The 20,692-nt window shown below is 34.8% G+C and overlaps 1 protein-coding gene and 1 pseudogene across 4 annotated transcripts in view; both read right to left on the reverse strand.

Annotated features, from left to right (window-relative positions):
- SYT1 (synaptotagmin 1) overlaps positions 1-20,692 on the reverse strand; it is a 588,991-nt gene that overhangs the window by 271,465 nt on the left and 296,834 nt on the right. The gene's annotated exons all lie outside the window — the stretch shown is intronic.
- LOC103256026 lies at positions 8,860-9,135 on the reverse strand (annotated as a pseudogene).

Raw genomic sequence — 20,692 nt, forward strand, 5'->3', positions numbered from 1 at the left:
CTTACAATAGCTGAAAAGGGTCATTGTGGTGTCTTGGGAGAATCAAAATTAGGCATTTTTACATACCAATTCTTAGTGGTCTTGGGAAGGTTCTCTTTTGTTCACTACCAAATATGCCTTCTTGGAAGGGAATTCTTTTCTGCCCTCTCAGGAAAAGAAAAAAATCTAGCAAGAAAGCTACTTGTAGAGCTCCTACTAATCTTTTATGAAGCCTCGTCTGCTCTCTCCATTAGAAACTAAAAATAACGTGTCGAGATACATGAATATGCAATGAAATATTAAAGTTGCTCACCCAACTTGGGGAAGGTTCTCACTGTTACAATTGGGAAATTACCAAAATTAATGTGACTTTATGAAATCCAGCAGAAATTAAATCCCAGTTGCTTGTCAGCTGTTGAGATTCAAGGTACAGACAGACATGAAAACTGATGGAGAAAATAGATGTGCTAGGAGAATTGCTTTCTGGACTCTACCTGCAGTATGATGACTAGAGAATTATTCCAGCGCTCCCTGAGCAGCTGCTGCTTATGACCTCTCTATTATTCCCACTGTTATGCTCAATGACTTTTAAAAAGCTATTTTGGGTGCAGTTCCTGGGCTCCATCCAATATATATTTTTTTATTCTTCACTGGTGTATTGCCACTTGAATGGTCTTAGAGAGTTATATAAAACAAGCCAGATGGCAGCTGCCTGAGGTTTGTGGTACCTTGTGCTGTAAGGGGGTGTAGAAAAAAAGAAGACACAATAAAAACCTAAAGCAAGTGTAAATAAGATAAGGTTTAGATGCAGCAACTTTCCTGTATCTAATTAGCGAAACCCTTTTGAAGTTATCTATAGAGAAGACAAATGTTAAGTAAACTTTTAAATGAGACCAGATTAGGTAATCTTTTAAGAAGAAAAACAATAATAATATTTATGCTCATCATCTCCAGGAACTGGTGTATCATCATAGAAGAGTGCCTGTTATGTATTTCAACATGATTGTTTTTGTCTTTCACATGGATTGAAGAAAACATGAAATTGACATTCACTGATTGTTCATTTGCAAAGAAAATGAATCTTAGGCCTTAATTGTCTACTACTTAGAAGATTACAAATTACAATTTCAAGAGAAATATGGTAAGAGAAAGTGTATCTGGTAGCTAGTGTATACTGTAGAAAATTGAGAGGTCATGAGTCCACTTCTATCTTGATCATATATTAGACACTGAATCCCTCGGGGAATCACTTAGCCCCTCAGAGACATTTTTACTAACTGAGATGGACATCATGATTAAAATTACTTCCTTTCTCTCAAAGAAAAAGTTGTAAAGGCTTAATTTCTTTTCTAGACCTGGGGAGGGTAATAAATGAAAGGGCACATGAATAAAAAACACACAAATCAAAATAAAGTTGTGGGCAAACGAATACAATTAATTTCAATCTTTCCATTCTATACTTGAGAAAAGAAATTATCATGCAATGGAGGACCAGAACACAGGTTTTCCACACTCTCTCCACTATACTGTAAGAATACTTTTTACAAAGTAACAGTTTTGTGCAACAAATATAAATAAAAGGCAAACTAACCATATCATGCATGTGAGGTGGAATTGATAAGAGAAAGTCTGAATGCCCAGAACTGATAAAATAACTGAATTTTATGTCATATCATTTGTAAAAAATACCTTTAAGATAAGTAAAATTTAGGGGATTCTGAAAAACTGCAGGCAAAGAAGACAAGCGGAGAGTTTTAGAAGATGTAAATATGAGGGATCCTTGATCATAAGGAAAATCCTGTAGTTTCAAAGAAAAGAAGATGGAAAGATCTTGTTGAACAAAAAAAGATGATACAAAAAGTGGTATAAACAACAAAATGAACTCTTTGGAGAATAAAAATGTCAGAAGGTACAACACTGAACCAAGCAATGTATCATTTTAACATTCTGCAGCATGTTAAAAATGTTCAATTTTTAACATGCTGCAGAATTGCATTTAAATTTTTGTTGCCCCATAAATATTGAAGATTTTAAAAATATCTTTCTTTTTTAGTTTTGAAGAGTTAGGTAATTCAGAGTTAGGTACGTAAATGGTCATAATTTTCTAATTGATGTTAATGGGAATATAAGACCTACTTCATAGAAAAATAATGAATGGTTAACTTTGATATAAAATACCTAGTCATTAAATGATACGTTGCTTGGTTCAGTGGAACTGGCATACAAAAAAATCATTGATATTTTCAAATCACTTCTATATGCTACTGCTCCACATCTTTAGTCCATATTGCTAGCAGGTAATTGATACTATGATGAGTTGCTGTAATTTGCTGATTTTTAAAAAATGGGCTACTCTGTTTTTACATGTGTTTGTCTTTTTTTAAAAAATTTTTTGGAATATTATGTCTTTTATCTCCAATAAGGATGTCAGCTCCTTGAAGAACCAGACCATTCCTTTTGCAGTGCAAACCTATATAGCAACATGTAGAGTGGCCACTTATTATCTGGGTACTCTGAAGATATCTAAAAAAGGAGGGACATTGAAAAGGTGTGATAATTGTTGTAAAGGATCATACTAGAATCACTTCAATGTGAATTCAACCTTAAAAGTGCCTGATGGGGATGCACATCTTACCATATTCAACATGATTGCCTAGAGAAATAGTCTGGATAAATAAAATTGCAGATCGATGGGTGAAAGAGAAATGAAGGGGCATTTAATCTCATTTTTATAATTCCTCAGCATCTTGTTATTTGTCACTCAAATAGGTGACTCTTCATAAGCATTGGTGATTGAATTCTTGTGGGCACAGATAATTAGAAATGCAAGGAATCTGGAAATGATGCCTGAGGTCCACTTCTGAGCATAACTAGTGCTCTTGAGAATCCATAGCTACAGACCAAGGTGGCCGATCATAGTGGAGAGAACCAGCTCCCGATACCTCGTTTTTGCTAGGTGACATTTCTGTTTGCTAGTGAAGATACTCTTGATGTAAGGAAAATGCTCAGGCAGTTTAATGTCAAGAAAGAAGAGAAATTCTGAGATAGAAGACTTTTCAGAGAAAGTGCTTAAGCTTTGCTTGTATAAAAAGAAATATTCTGCTTCTAATTATTAGTTTTCCAGTGAATCTAAAATACGTATAGTGTACATGTTAATAAAGATGATGTTGAGAACCACTGGGGTAGAAATTGCATTTCCCTTTCTATACTTCTATGCCTAGATACGGAGTATTGTTATTTTACTTGGAAAAAAAAGCTGAAACATAGAGTTTTGGAATCTACCTAATTCTGACCAACTTAGAAATTCTGAACACCGGATATCATCTCTTAATATAGTTTAGAGTGATTTTCAGTTGTGTCTGTAGAAGACACATTCAAGATAACCATCTGCTGGTGACAGAAGCAATGGCAAAAATCTTTGAGAAGCCCACATTAATCTCATCTCATTATAATATCTCTAAACAGTAGGTAACTAGATGATGATGGTCACACAGCTGGAAACTAGTAATGCCAGATTTAAACCCAGAATTCTCATGCCAGATACTAGCAACTCTTTAATATATTACCAAATTTAGCCCTTGAAAGGTTAGATAATTTATCTAAGGTTACATATGGAGCTCCACTATTGCCGAGTAACTTAGTTAATATCCAGGCATACAGTTCTAGAAGTATAGTGACAATATTACAACCTAACTTTTTTTCCCCAGTATTAAAAAGAAAGGGTATATGAGTGAGTTCTGGATTAACATCAGCATCCCTGTGAGTTTTCTATCATGTAAAATATAATGCACATAATGATTTATATGACTACCTTCCTCCTTCTATTCATGTTTTAATAATAATTTATTGTGTATTTTATAGCAACATAACAACTGAATGGGAAATGTACTGATCCATGAGGGCAAAACCACAGAATGTTTCCTCACCCTGGGAGGTTTGCTGTTTCTGTTATGTTAGGAAGGTGGCTAGAAAAATGGTGGCTGGCAGAGACTTTGATGTGGCCCTGCTATGAGCTGCTCAGGGTACAAACACACTGGAAAGGAATTGTCATTTGTGGATTGTGCTTGAGCTTCTTGTTATGGGATTTTAAAAACAAAGTTGTTTCCTATAATTATGCCCAGCAGGCACAGAACTTACTATCTTAGAGCTTGCACGAAAACTTTAGTAAGCATTGATTGACCCTTGAGAGCAGCCCAGAAAACAAATAGAAGGTACAGATCTCAACTGAACATCCTATGTTTACCCATGAAACAAAAAAAGGTCAGAGGAAGGAGCTTGAAGGGAGATCTGTGTGGTCAGAAGGGAGGAGAGAGGCAGCGGGAGAAACATGGTTTACATTCCTCTTCTAAGAGCGAATCCAATAATAAAACCACATGGACCCTTCAACCAAGAGCACGGTTTCTCAGTCTTACCACTATTGAGATTTTGGACCAGATAATTCTATGTGTAGGTGGTGGGGCAGCTGTCTTGTGCATAATAGGATGTTTAGTAGCACTGCTAAATGCCAACTGCACCACTCACCTTGAGTATGGCACTTAAAAATGTCTTCAGATATTGCTAAATGTTCCCTGGGGGCAACATCACCCCCTGGTTGATTATTACAGTTCTTCTTTAAGGAAGACAAATATCTTCTCTGTTCAACTTAGTGGGTTACTAAAGCTGGTACATCCTGAGCAGCACCTCTCACTGCAGGAACAGACAGGTATTAGCTACAGGTACCATAGCTTCTCAGTCAGTTTAATGCATTCAGATGAAATGTACATGCTTCAGTGGGAAAAGCTTTTGTCCTACTTCAGTCCCTAATGCTTGAAAGAGTGACTTGCACATAATCAGTACACAATAAATATTTGCTGACATAGGCAATGGAGTGTGATCAACTGTTTCCTAAATTCCTAACTAAAAGAATATAACACATTTGGTTCTTATTCTGAATTATTACAAAGACAGGGTCACATCAGAAATCAACCTATTTCAAATGAAGTTATAATGATATTTTTCTATGTACAAAATATTTAACTATTCAAAATTGTTAGGCCTTTAAAAATGGAGAAACAGAACTGACTTCTGATGAAAAGTAACAGATGATTATGAATGCCATAACTAAGGGCAGTTTAGATATAGTAATGTGATGCAATTTGCTTTGGGTTATTTGATTCAGAGAAAATCTTTCCAGAAATGCTAGAAGAAGGGTTAACATTTATGTTTTTAAATTATAGTTTAGATCTTTCAGTCAGGTAAAAATTATTGCTGTGATTAACTTTGATGTGTACAGACCTAATAAATAAAGTCCTAGAACCATGTAGATATAATCTGAAACTATCTATAGTTTATTTTCCTGTTACTCTTGGGCTTTATATGCTGAGTTCCCAAATACATAATGCCATTTTTACAATCAAGGAGATATATCCTCATGTCTGGTCCTCAACTTATTGTTCACCTGGTGAACTACTCAAATAGGGTTTATGAAGACGTTTCAGGGAATACTTAATTTTAGGAATAATGAGTGAACAAGAGAACGTAAGAGTGTTCAGGAGGAAAACCATGATAACAAAGTGTCCTAAAAATCACAGAAAGAGAGTTTAAAGAAAATACCAATCAATAGTATCAGGCATGAAAGTGAGTTTAAGGATGATGGAGACCAGTGAAAGACTATTGAAATTAGAGTTTAGAGGTCACTAGAAACTTTTAAGAGAATAGTTCTATGAAGTGAAGCTACAAGGGCTTGACAAGAAAGTAAAAAGCTGTGATTTTAAAACAGTGCAGGATTTGGCAGTTGAAAGGAGCAAGAGAGAAATAACTCAAGGTACAAGGTGAAAGATGCTGTTTTTAGAATGCGAAAGACCTGCAAATGTGTGTAGACAAAGAGAAGTTGTCAGAAAAGAGAAAGATCTTAAAAATTGCAAATTAAAAAAGAGATGATTTATGAAGTTCAACCCCAGAGGAAGAGCATGCAGGTGAGGGACAGAAGTGTGATTAACCTGGAAAACGAGAAATAATAAATAAATAAACAGATAAAAAAAGAAAAAAACAAGAGTGAAAATAAAGATGCTATGAAAAAGAGGGGATAGATTGGCAAGAGCATAAATGGAATGTGGCTGGTCTTAAGTAAAAATGAAGGTCATCATTTGAAAGAGGAGATACTGGGGCCGGGAGAATTTCAGACATCTGGAGCCTGGAGCAGGGAGTGCTGAGTAGTAGTGAAAGTCCACTGGTGTGGATCCTAGCACATGACCTGGTCTGCCATGCTCAGCGACTTTGGGATGGGAACCAAGAAATCAGGTTGTAGGATCTCAGGAACTGTTTAAATAGAAATATTGGAAATCTAAAAAGATATGGGGCAGACATGGAGAATAATGAGCACTCTAGAAGAAAAAATAAAGACAGAGAAGATTGCATCTTGAGTAGAGAAAAGCAAAATTATTATGTAGATAGAGTCATAGTCTAAGAAATAACGTGATATGCATTCAATCATTTTTATATTGTCAGTACTTCATTTTCTGTTAATGTAATCCAAAAAGATAAATCTCTGAGATTTCTTCCTACTCTGAATTTCTATGGTATGGGTTGTTTGTTTTATTTTATATTTTTAATTAGTTCAATGGAAATGCAATCATAAACACTAAAGCTTCCAAATATTCTGTTAGCCTAGACTTGTCTAGTATTAGTCAGCTCTGTTTCTGTACTGGTGCACACTATCCATAATATTTAAATTTTCAATTTGGAATCAGGAAGTGAGTGTAGCAGAATTCTTGTGTTTGGCCTATAAATCCTTTTATTGTTTAACATTAATTAATTAATATTGTTAATATTTTTAAGGAGAAATAATGATTCAGTTATGTTAAGTACAGTAGTGGACATGCCAAATGGTACAATTTCTATTGAAGAAAATTTGGCAATATCTGACAAAAGAATATGTCTTTAGTAACCATTATCTTTGTAATGTGTAATACCACATGTTCTCACTCATAAGTGGGACCTGAACATTTACACAATACTACAAGATAGGGATCAGCAGTAGCAGGACACTGCAGGGGTGTTGTGGGGGTGACATAACATCAATAAGTGTACCTGATGCTAAATAAGGGGAAGTGAGGACCAGTGAGAGGCTCAAACTTCACCTGCACATAGACCACCTATGTACCTAATCCTGACTTGTACTCCACATCTTTAAAATAAAGGGAAAAAAATCTTGAACTTGACATAATATGTTTTTTTGTTAGTACTGTTATGGGTATAGTAATTCTGAACCCATGTCTTGTGTATTGTGAGAACAGAGCAAATGGCAAATATATTGATGATGTAAGCAACTACGGTTCTTACGATCGGAGATGGGAAATGTGCGTACAGAATGGCCATAGGTGTGAAAAAAAATCTTGTGGTGTTGGATTTGACTTGTATGAGTATGTACTTATTATTTTTAAAAAATCTAGTTCTGTTCATCAAAAGAGTCTAGAAGAATAATATTACAGTCAAAAGGAGCATACTTTTGTTTCCAAATGCCATTGCTCACAGAAAAAGAAAAGCCCAGGGCTTCTTGTTTCTAAATCTGGGACAAAGAAGGTGCAAAGTGAGCCTAGACCACCTTCTTATGTAAGTATGGATGTGCTCCAACTCTGTTGGAGACATGTCAAAAACACAAAGGAGCTGGTTTTAAGGAGCTCTAACTGGCCACATTTGGGACAACGTGAACACGAGAAAGAAAAATGAATTATGAAAAGATAAAAAAAAGGGAATTGTGAACCTGGGTGATACTCTTAAATAAAAGTATGGGAACATTCTTCTTTACAATAGAAAATTGTCTCAATATGCAGAAGAAAAGATAGAATTAGAAAAATCACCTTTTTGCAATAACCAATTTAATAAGTGATTCATGCAAGGACCAAATGATGTTAAAAACACTGGGTAAAAAGTATCTGGAGAACAGAATATTAATGCTAAACGAAGAAGTATACTTTTACAGTGACACTATCAAGGAAATTTTTTAACAATTGGGGAAATTTAAATTTAGAAATTATATTTGATAGTATTATTGTACCAATGTTCAGTATTTGGATGTGTGATATTGGTACTGTGGTTACGTAGGAGAGTGTTCTTGTTCTTAGAAGATATATACTGAAGTGCTTAGGATTGAAGTACCTACAGCTTCTTTTATTTAGTTCAGCCAGAAACAAAACAAAACAAAATAAAACTAAACAAGGAAATAGATGGATAAAACAGACGTAGCAAAATGTTACCATGTGGGATAAGCAAAGGTATATGTGTCTTTATCGTACCATTCTTTCAATTTTTTGTTAGGTTTAAAACTTTTACAAATGTAAAGTTCAAAAAATATAAAACTCAACAACAAAAACACAGCAATAAAAAATTCACTGAATGAAGCAGATTGTAGGGTATCAGTGTCTAGTTAAAGATTTCTCAGTATTAATGTGATAGTGACAAATTAACAGAAATATGAAGTATTCAACGGCATAAGTGAAGATACAACCCAATAATTTCTGTGAACTATAAGGTGTATTTCTATTGTGATCATCACCTTCAGTTTTGCCACCTACCCTGGGCGGCAAAAGATCTCTTGTTCCTACGCCCCCCGAAAATCTGAAGACAGTGCCATCATTTTCATAAATACTACCTCCTTTTTCAAATCACTTTTGCATTTTCTGAACTGAATTTTTAACAGTTTAAGGACTTAACAGTGTGAAAATAATCAAACAACAAATGGCTCCGAAAATTTTCAAATTGAAATTATTTAAAAATCCTGCATTGGTTTAACATTGTTGACTATGGTGAGGCTGTCTCTCCAGGACTTTCAAAGCCATTTTTTTTTTAAACATAAATTAAGCCTCTTATTATAGGCTAGTGATGTCTCAGATGGTGGAACTTTTACTGGTCTTTCAATTCCTTCGGTCTTCTGAGGGCAGACTTTACCATGACAGCAGAAGTGGTATTGTAGGTCCAGGCTCCACCAGCTACTGTTTTCATGCAGCAGCCACAGTGCCAGACGCCCACAGCACGTCTCTTCATCTTGGTTTTGCCACAAAAGGAGCAAGTGTACTTGGCGTGCTGGCTGATCTCGACCTTCTTCACCCCCTTCTGGAGCTAAGCCCCATAGCGGTCGTGTTTACCAACGATTCCGACCTTCCTGGTGCATTTGGCCATCGCGCCGCCAAGCAGGTCTGAACTCAGCAAGCTCAAAACAATATTAATGTACATTTTTCTAGGGTTGTTTTAGATATATTTATGCCTACTGATACACGAGTAATCCAAAGGCTTCCATGGGTTCCACGTGAGTAAACTGTTTAGTGATTCTATATACAAATGATGATAAAGATGATGAAATTGTCTTTAGTTTTGCCTTTGCTTCATAGAAAAATAATTAAAATAGCTAACTCATAAAGCTAATTAACCATGGAGATTCATATAATGAATTTTTGTGGCAAGAGGGAATTTCATCACCAAAGGTTTGAGTGTGCCAAACAGAATGACTCTAAAATTACTTTTAAATACATTTTTAAAGAGATGTGCAATAAATTTGAAAGCTATTCTTTTATAAAAGTTTTAAGAAGAGTCCCTGCTAATGGCAGCTTGATTGATTTGACTTTGTCAGCAGCTGAATTAAAGTCCCCATTTATGTTTGTCCATATGACTTACAGACAAACAGACTAAATACAAGTCAAGCCAAAAGTATTGATGACATTATTACTATACTGATGAGCATACCGTGAAAGATAAAACCCAGAGCACCAATAAAATCAGGGCAGCAAACGTCCATTACTTTCCTCTGATCAACTAGGCCTGTGTCGCAGATTTTATTTTCCAGTGTGTTTCTATTAGAACTAAAATTGATACAGTGTAAGTCCCATTATTTCATGGTTCTTTATTGCATTAATTTTGATAGATGACAGGCTAAATCATGTTTCCCAAAGCATAACACATATAGAAAACAAGCTGGATGTAACTCCATTAGCTTAGAAGTGGAGAGCAAATCAAATCCCTCCTATGCGATTTTTGAAGATATAATAAAACACTTTTCATGCAAGTTTGCTGAAACTTTGATGAGTCTTCCCCATAAAATATATTCTTAAAGGGCAATGAAGAGTAGCTGTACAGTAACCAAACTAACCACTGGATGGCATTGTGACTACGTTAAAATGTGTTGGCTGGGACTAGTATCTGTCTCTTAAAACTCCCACATCGTTAGCAGCAAGTTCCAATAAGATGACGCCAATTCCTGTTCCTAATTATAAAGTGTTGAAGGAATATAATTTTTCAACATCCCAAAGTGACTTGGCAATATCACTCCAAAGGCCTAAAAATGATTAAATTATGCCACCTTCTGTACTGTCAGCAGTTCCCTGGAGCTTCTCTCTCAAGCCACTGTTTTCCTAATCCTTGCTATTGATAGTTCCCAACCCCTTTCTCTTATATAGATCGCTTTTGTTTCCAGGTCACTTATACTCTGGTCTGTTTCCTTACTAGTTCCTTGTAATCCAACGTTATTGAATACCTGCGTTTATTGCACATTGTAATAAATTCTCAAATCTTTCTTCAAAACTCTTTAAACCTTTTATTAACTGAAACGCGATTTTCCCCTGATGCCTCCTAGCTTATTTTTCTATAAGGTCAGGAGAATAGATCAGCATATTATTTGGCATCTGATACTACTTCTGGATGATTAACCAACAGCATATATTAAACCACTTGCTTTTTTTATACTGATGCTATTTGATTCCTCATCAGTGTCACCAACAAATTCTGCGATGGGTGTCCACCTTCCTCCACTGGCTTATACTTCACTCTGCCAACATTTTTAGAGGCATCCTTAGTGATTTCAATATTCATTAATGACCCTTTATTATTTGGTCTTCAAAATTTCTTTTTAAAAATTCTAATTATTTTAATAACTATAGCTTGGGTTTCATCTCTGAGCATTGTTGCATTTTCTATTTTATACATTCTGAAATTTCTCTTTCACTATAGCCTTCTGTCTTCTAATTTTCCCTATAATCTGTTCAACATTTTCTTTCTCTACTCTTCTGAACTGGTTTCATTTGTTCAGCAACTGAGCTTGTACCCTACAACATCTACTGTCATGATACATTATTTTCACAGAAGGCCACCCTCACTTAAATATATACCACAAGTGCTTACTAATTGTAAACAATTATGATGTCTGCCTTAACCTTGCCTCTTAAATATTAATAAAAAAAATCTCAATCATACTAAGTTCATTGGAAATTCACTCCAGTGTCAACTGGGTCCTCTTTGATACCTAGAAATTCTTCTAGTTATTTCTTCTAGACTTTCTATCAGGCTCTGTATAGTAGCCCTGTGCTTTCATCTTACCTGTCTACTTCATATTCCTTTTTAAAACCTTTCTCAGGGACTGTCATGTCTCTGAATTATTTATTGATCATTCCAACCATCTGGGATCTTTCTCATTTGAACCACATGCATGCTGTTTCTCTTAGGATGGGAACACTTATTTTCACTCCTCATGTTCAAATGAGTGGGGGAGGGCAGGGGGTATTTCCACTCCACCCCTTGAAAGGAACAAGGGAGCAAAACTTACATCTGTTTGTCTCCTTTCTTCCATCAATCCTCCCCAGGGGAGGAACGCCTGGTCTGATAGATAAATTTGGGAGAAGATATTGAGCATGCTTAGTCCAGGACATTGGTTATCACTGTCATCTGCCTGTCTACAGAGAGGTTATGTGCTACTCTATGAGATGAGAGGTGAGCTTACAGGGTTGTACTCTGTACCTGCGGGTAACATTGCTGATTTGAATTGTAAGCTCAATTCAAGGAATCACATTAATGCTACACATTTAAGCTCATAATGCAATTAAGCTGCTCTAAAAAGTTACTGTTTTGATATATAGCAGCTTGATTCTTTGGTCTACCTCTCAATGGGTTCTGGTCTCTAGAGTGAAATGATAAATGCTATTCATAAGTCTCCTAAAATCCCGAGAGTTGTGTACCCTTTATGCCTTTATACCTCACGTATCTCTTACAAGACAGAAAATTCCTTTTTTTGAGAGCAGAAACTCTTACTGATCTGTATTACATGTATTGTATGTATCTTGTATTATATGTATCTTGATACATATTCATTGAATTGAATTCTGGTACAGATGTGAGAAAAGTGTCTAGAATTAGAGACCTTGTATTGTCATTAAATGATCACATTATGTCCAAGGGAAGATGCTGCTACCTTAGGCTTAAGAGAAAATATCTTAGTAAAAAAATGTAAAGAAATTTCAGAATAAATAGCAATTTCGTGGAAGTTCTATAATCAAAAACTGTTTACTAATGGAGAATTGAATTCGCTGGAAAATCTGGCAAATCTTAAGTGGTATAAATGATTTTTTTAGTTCATAAATTTAATTCAGAGCATTACAAATAATACCATCATATTAGATTGCTCCTGCGTAAGGAGACATCATTATTATCCCCATTTTAAGGAAACTGGGGTTTGGAGAGACTAAGTATTTATCCATGACCCACAGCTAGCAAGGAATATAGCCAAGATCTAATGGCTCTAATGGTTGTAATCACTCTTCTACCCTATGTCTCCTTTGGAAAATCACACTATGGTTTTGGCAGACTAAGCCTTTATTGAATGAGTAACTGAATATTGGAAGGAGTATATAAAACATAGTGAACGGGATTAATTTGAAAGATCGATTTTATTTACAATAATATGATTAATATAAAAGCCAAATGACCCTTTCTCTTCTATGGTTATTTAGTAGTAGCAAGAATCAGCTTCCTTAAAAATTGTTCTGTACATTATCACTCTCCTCTGAAGCATATGTGGCAAATCCCTATGGTGTCCTTTCAAATCTGGCTGCAGCTAGATTTGGTTACATAGGTTAAATCTGCTTGAGAATTTTGCAGATGAATTTGAACCTGCATTGAATCCATCTTCGTCCATAAAGGGTTTTAGCATTCTGTTTGCCTACCTATATCTAATAAACCTCCTCTAACTCATTCTGCTCACAGATTCAGATGATAATAAGATAGTAGCTAAATAAGATTGCATGTATTTCTATTTTTCCCTGCATGAGTTCTTATATTCTTTTTAGATTTTGAAGCATTTTTTAAATACCATTTATAATCTGAACTTCTAAAAGTCATGGATATATATATTTGTAGAAGGCCTCCAGTGACTTGTAGTGCACTTAAAACACTTAAAATTTGATTAGTATAGTTGACTTCTGCTTTACTAACTATTTCAGTGTGAATTTTTGAAGCCATAAAAAAGAATAAGAATTATCTCTAAAAAAATGAAGCCCTGCCATCAATGAGTTAATATCTAGAAAGAGTTCTAAGGACGGTATTTTTTAGAAAGACATTTGCAAATGGAGAAAATCACAGACTTCCTGCTGTCCCTTGATTCATCCATAATTTCATTGGGACTCTCATTTAAAAGTATCTACATTGTTGAAAACCCATTTAATTTCCCATTCACAAAAGCATTCAACTGGTGATTGCTGCAAACAGAGAAAATTGCTGCTCAAGTATTCAAGATGCCTTGAAAAGAATATTGAAAACTTCAAAGATGAGGGAACTAATGGCCCACAAAGATATGGAAAAGCTATTTAGAAACTTGACTGTTGATTATTATCATTGAGACCTTGTTAAATTAGAAAATGTTATCTGCTAATTAAGGCAAACCTATAGATAATTAGCCTCTCATCTCGTTTTATCTTTGTACACATTCAGTAAACAATAGCCGGTAGTAATGCCAAAATTAGATCTTTGCTAACCTCAAACAATGTGGTAACTATACCCAGGCGCAAATATTTCTGAGGATAAAGCTCTAGTTTAAAGCATTTCTTTTAATGAAAAAAACTTCAGGAAATTGTGTTATTTTCTAACCAAAATACATTCTGTCTTTTATCTTCCCAATGACTATATTAGAAAAAATTAAAATGTAAATTTAAAATTAAAATGTAAAATGAGATGTCTTAATTTTGTCAATATTAGTGATTCACCAGTGAAAACTAGCAATATTCTGTGGGAAAGAGAAAGTATAATTAAGCCTAGTGTCTGGTGTCCCATCTTTGTCAGATGAAAACATTACATGGTGGGTTCATTATGAATAAAGATTATTGACTTACTGAATAATCACTATTTTGAGTCTCAAGCATTTCCTTGGCATACGGCACACATGCTTTTGGTCATCTTTGTTCTTTATAATGCAGAATCTTCCCAACAACCCAACGAGACAGGACTTTCCACACAGGAAACTGAATCTTCTCAGCAACTCAATGAGACAGTATAAGCCTCACAGAAACTGAGGCTTGGTGAGGTAATTTGACAAATGTCACTTATAAAGCTTTAACCAGATCTTATTAACTCTTCTGAGTACCTTGTCTCCTCACATGTCTAAAGGACTCACTAGAAGACTAAGAAGTTACATATACACATATACTTAATGCATACATAATACATATGTATTAGGCCATAACATCATTTATTCCTAGTTCTTAATGTTTTAATTCCAACTTATTAGACTTGGAGGGAAGCATACTTATTTGGTCCCTGATATTTAGCCTTTTAATTTTTTTTAGTAAAAATAATTAAATACCATTGTCTTTAAAAACATTTTTAATTAATTAATTGTTTTTTGGGTTGGGGTTTCACCCTATCACCCAGACTTGAATGCAGTGGCATAATCACAGCTCACGGCAGCCTTAACCATCTGGGTTCAGGCAACCTTTCTATCTCAGCTCCCTGGATAGCTGAGACTACAGACGCACACCACCATGCCTCACTAATTTTTTGATTTTTTGTAGAGACAAGATTTCCCTATGCTGCCCAGGTTCATCTCAAAACCCCCGGGCTCAAGTGATCCTCCTGCTTCAGCCTTCCAAAGTGCTGGGATTGTAGAGGTGAGCCATCGCACCCAGTTAAATACCATTTTCTACATAGTAGACTCAGTAAGTTTCAATAATACAGCCCATAAGTCATTTGACATTCATTTTGAGCTTCTTCTTATAAAATTTTATGACTCTCAAGTATACAAATTTATTGAAGAAAGAAAGGAAAGATATATTTACATTTTGTAGTATACACTTCAATTCAGTTCCATTTCTACTACATACAAATACACTTTCCTAGAAATCAGGGCATTAAACAATGTTTTCTCTTTAATCAGTTCTCAACAAACAAATATTGTTGATGCTAGAAATCAAATTTAACCATGAAAGTGTTTATAATGCAGATTTTAGTCTTGGGTTTAATTTCTTTACATCTTGTAGAGATCCAAAGTATGCCCTACTTCTTGAAATTGTAAGATATTCAAGGTCAGGAATTTGTCCAACATTTCTCTGTCTCTCTTCATAGGGACATTGAAATGATTGTATGATAAGTGTTCAACAGAAGAGCTTGCTTCAATTGTCACTCCTTTCTAAATAGATTTTTCACATAAGAAATTATATTAATTTTGCTGTAAATACATTCCTTTATCTACAGTATTTTCAATAAATAATTATTAACAACTTGTTATATTAGTATTGTGCTTCATTATTTATGAAACACTTCCATTATGATCTTATTTTGTTTGAGGTGATAGATAAAATAGTGCTGTGGTAGAAATTATTATCTCCACTTTGTGTATTAAAAAGTGAGACTCAGAAGGGTTAACTTAAATGATTTCCTCAAGAGAACATGGCTAACGGAAAACTTCGATTTTTCAAATACCAAGTCCAGGGGTTCTTCCACTGTGCAAAGTCATCCCTAAAGTTTTCTCCTAGAATCCAAACTAGTATTTGTATAGTATTTGGAGTCTTTCATATACATCATCTCATTTGATCCTCAGAAGATCCAGAGAGGTAAGAATTTTGGTAACTATTTTGAAGTCAACTGCACTTCTACAAATAGAAGGAGACCATGTTATCGCTCAGGGTGTGGACTATTTTTGATGCTATCGAACCATTACCAGGGCATCATATCATAAAATTAAAATGAAATAAAATTTCGGTCTAAAGAAATGACCCAGATGACAGCTAAATTCCTCATTTTTTTCTCTCTAAAATATTCTTCTTTAGAATATCACCTTTGTCTCCCAGATTGTCTTTGTATTATATATATACATCAGTATAGAGCTTGGTCTTCATTGATTGAATGTGAAGTGACCACTATTACAATTAGCTATTGAATATCTTCTATTAACATTAAACCTTTATATTTGATATTGATGTATTATATTGCAATTATTATGGTGAGTTGATCATAGTTGAAATTTAAAAACATTAATGACCAGCAGAACCTTTTATAGACTCTGACAACTGCTATATATTTCAAAATTCTAAGTTACTTACTGAAAATTATTTGTATAAAATGGTGGTTTCAAAAGCAAGTCTAATGACTCTTAAGTTCCAGATTGCACACAAAGGTAAAAAAAAATATTTTTCTAGGTACTGTTCCATGTTTTGAATAATCAGATCTTGGAATCCCAAGTTGATGAGCCTGGCAAAACATCCTATTTTGATTGTTATCTCTGGTTTGTCTTTTCCATTTGAAGTAAAGGATAATACATTTTTGTAAACAGTAACATATTTTTGTGTGAGAAGACAGGTAGTCAAATGAGAAAAGGTAAGAAAAATGGTGAATACCTGCACACTTCTGTTTATCGCAGCATTGTTCACAATAGCAAGATCATGGAACCAACTGTACTGTCCATCAAAAGAGGACTGGATTTTTAAAAATGGTACATATACACAATGGAATATTATGCAGCCATAAAAAAGAACAAAATCATGAATTTCACAGCAACCTGGATGGAATTAGAGTTTATAATACTGAATGATCTTTCACAGAAACAAAGATCTAAGTATCACATGTTCTCACTCATAAGTGGACCTTGAACAACTACCGTAATACTATAAGAAAAGGATTGACATTGGCGGGAATCTACGGGGACAGGCAGGGAGGGGCAGGGAGGTGGGATTAATGGTTAATATCTGTCTGGGGAAGGGGGGGCACACCTCATCAACAAGGGTAACTGCACAATGAATATTTGTACACCTAACTCTTAACTGTATCCCACAGTTTTAAAATAAAAATATATATAATTAAAAAAAAGAGAAAAATTTGGTGAATTCTATGGGTGAACTTTAGTAAGTAAATTTTTGCTAGAAGTAGCAACAGCAGTTTCCTAGTATTATTCTTTAAAAGATAATGTGCTTTAATGCTCATTTTATTATGATTAATATATATATTTTTGGAAATTGCATTTTATTTTTTATTTTAGATTGAGGGATATTTGATGGGATTGGGTTTCAGGTGGCCCATTCCCCAGGTAATGAACATTGTCCCTGTAGTTTCTGAACCCTAAATTCCCTCCCCCAGTATTGGTGTCCCCAGTGTCTATTATTTCCATCTTTGTGTCTGTTCAGCTCCCGCATATGAGTGAGAACATGTTGAGTTCAGTTTTCTGTCTCTGAATCAGTTCATTTAGGATGACTATCTCCAGCTCCATCCATGTTGTTTCAAAGGACATGATTTCATTCTTTTTATGCTGCATAGTATTCCATAGTGTGTATATACCTCATTTTCATTATCTCCTGACTGGTTCATATTTAGGTTGATTCTACATCTTTGCAATTGTGAATTGCACTGTGATGAACATGTGAGTTCAGACATCTTTTTTATATAATGACCTCTGTTCCTTAGTAGTGGGATTGGTGGATCAAATGGTAGATCTACTTTCAGTTCTTTGAGTAATTTCCATACCACTTTCCATCGAGGTTGTACTAATTTACACTCCCACCAATAGTGTATAAATGTTGTCTTTTCTCCACATCCATGCCAGCATTTATTATTTTTTTATTTTTTAAAAATGACCATTTTGGCTGGCGTAAAATGGTTATCTCACTGTGACTTTAATTTGCATTTCCCTGATTGTGAGTGATGTTGAGCATTTTTTAATATGTTTTTTGGCCATTTGCATATCTTCTTTTGAGAGATGTCTGTTTAATATATACCTTTATAAACAATGAAGAACATTGACAATTCAGTTCCCATTTAACATTACCTTATTAGTTCGTAGAATAGGCTAACAGAAAAGTAAGTTGTGCTACAGGACTAAAAACAAGCAGATTAATATTCACTTATTTAGGGATGGAAGTCAGGTCTTCAAACAGCAAGTGCTTGATGATAAAAGCTCTTGAGTTATTATAAGGATAAATAATTGTTCCAAATTGCCATCTTCTATTGCAATCAAGATAAATTTCTTAGGCGTCTGCTCAAAGGATAAATTTTCAGAGAAAAACATTTTAATAGAAGAGTCTTCACAGTAAATAATCAAATAAAATCAGCAACCATATCATCTTTAAAGAGCTTTAGAAATTTTGGAATACATTTGGGGAACAAAACCTTTCTAATGCTATTCTAAATTTGAGTTGGGATGATGCCCAGCTCACAAAAAAAGCTTTTATTTGTAAAGAATCCTCTCAAGCTACAAGTATGCCATAAATGTGGCTATTTAAGTACCATGTAAGCTATATAATTAATCAACAGAATTTTTTTTTCTAACTGTTCAATTATAATTTTCAGCCACAAATGACATGGAAAAATAGAGTTAAACATCATTTCTAAAGATAAATGCAGCAAAAATGTCACCCAGAACAAACTTTCCTTAAATGAGCTTAGGTGATATTTAAGGAAAATTAAATTTCTAAATACAAATGGACATCCTTGAGCAAAAATTTAGAAGCTGATGCCAAAAAAATTATTATTTTTCTCCCAATTCCACAAGGATTCACGTACAAGACTCCTCCCTCTCTACCTCTTAACAAAATTTTTGCCCAGCTCCTTCACAAAAGACCAATGATAGCCAAAAGGCCACTCCTCTAGTTATTTGTCTTTTACTTTACATATCAAAGTTTTAAAATAAAGGATAAATCTCTTTCAACAGAGATGTAGGTATCCACCAGGGTTCTGCCCACATTACCATTTTCCTTTGTTCATTTACCATTTCTTATTTATTAAATGTAAAAGTTGGATATTTCTTGATCCATTTAAAAATAAATTTAAATCTAATCCATCCACTTTGCAAAACAATCTCCAAATGTCTGCTACCACATGCTCCCTCTCTTGAGAAACTAATATTTTGACATCTTAAAAATGGTAAAACATTAAATTTCCAAAGACAAAAATTTCCAGAGATTGAAGTGACCAGGAAAAGCAGTTGCTAAGGATTCCTTTCTCTATTGTATTTTTCTGGGCAGGCTCCAAAACAGGTAAAGGAACATAGGTGTTTTATTTTAATCTCATTTCTGACAGCGAAGCCTGGTGGATGACCAATTGGGGAATACATATTCACACACACACACTTTTTAATTTAGTAAGGTATCTAACAAATTGTAAAATTTTTTTGTAAAACAAATGGAAAACTGAGGACTGAGAGAGCAATCTAGTTTAGGTAAATTAATAGTTGGTATAACAAGGAAGGTTAAAAAAAGATGTGCACTAAGTGCTCCATAAACACTTCAAGCTATGTGGTCCTCTGCAGTTGTGCCTTGGGACACCAGTAATTCATCACTAATAGTAAAGCACCAATATTTTAAAATTATTTTCGTTAAAAAGTAAAACTGATTTGCAGTTGTCCTCATGGTAACATCATGCTTACTCTCTTCTATGCTAGTGATCTTCTTCTATTTTTTCCTCTTCTTCTTATTTTTAATGGAAAAGAATTGTAGAATTAGGATTGCAGCAGGGATTGGAATGTGATATAGATAGGTATGTCATCAATTATTGATGTCATGGTGGAAAAAAGTCACAAAGCAGAGTAACAAAGCAATGGCACAGCCAAGGATTCTTTCTAATTCAATATCTTGCCAACAACCTGACTGAAGAAATGAAAGTGTGTGTTGAGCTCTAAAGCACATACCTAACCAATTGTTAAAGACAGAAAGATGTTTGAAATGTTCTCTTCTTGATTGCGAAAGTATACAGCTAGTTGTGGACAATAGGGGAATTCTGCTTTAGGATTTTATACATGCCTGCTAAATAAGCTTTAGCTTTCCACAGAACACAGGACTTTCTTTAGTGATGGTGGATGCTGCTGTCCAACTGGTAATTTATTTGACTAAATCAAAGGAAGGGCTGGATGACCTGCCTAAGAACAAGAACAATCATAGCTAAAGCAGGATTTTCAGTGTAGACAGATGTGTTGGGAAATTGACTCCAACAATTACCATTTTTGTGAGGTTACTCAAGTCCTTTATGCCTTAGTTCCCTGTCTAAGTGTCTATTGGAAATCCTTCTTTAAGCATTGTTGTTAAGGAACACAGGAGATGACGAACACAAAGTGCATGGCTTAGTGCTTGGCACATAGTGAGCCCTTAGGACGCGTGAGCTGCTCTCATTATTGATGTTGTAGTTAGCATAGTCCCTGAAAACCATAGTGGGGTGCAAAACCCTGATGATTCATATGAGTTGATGTTCATGGGTTAGTTCTTTTTAGCAGAGGAGCTGGAAGGGAGTATTCTTTAATTTATGATCACACATATATTTACCATTGCCCAACAAGGAGTTCTGCAGTCAAGATCAATGTTGAAGAGGTTTGACAGGTTAGAGTTCTGGATGATAGCAAAAGAAGCTGGTCAGCTGAAATCATTTAAATCATACCCTATGTGTAGTAGGTGTGCCCTGAGTGTGGCATCTCTCTGGGTGCATAGAAGCTGTGCAGGCAAATGGAGAT

The sequence above is a fragment of the Carlito syrichta genome, unplaced genomic scaffold (genome assembly GCF_000164805.1).
Source record: "Carlito syrichta isolate Samal-C Ts95f unplaced genomic scaffold, Tarsius_syrichta-2.0.1 Scaffold288851, whole genome shotgun sequence".
Lineage (NCBI taxonomy): Eukaryota > Metazoa > Chordata > Mammalia > Primates > Tarsiidae > Carlito > Carlito syrichta.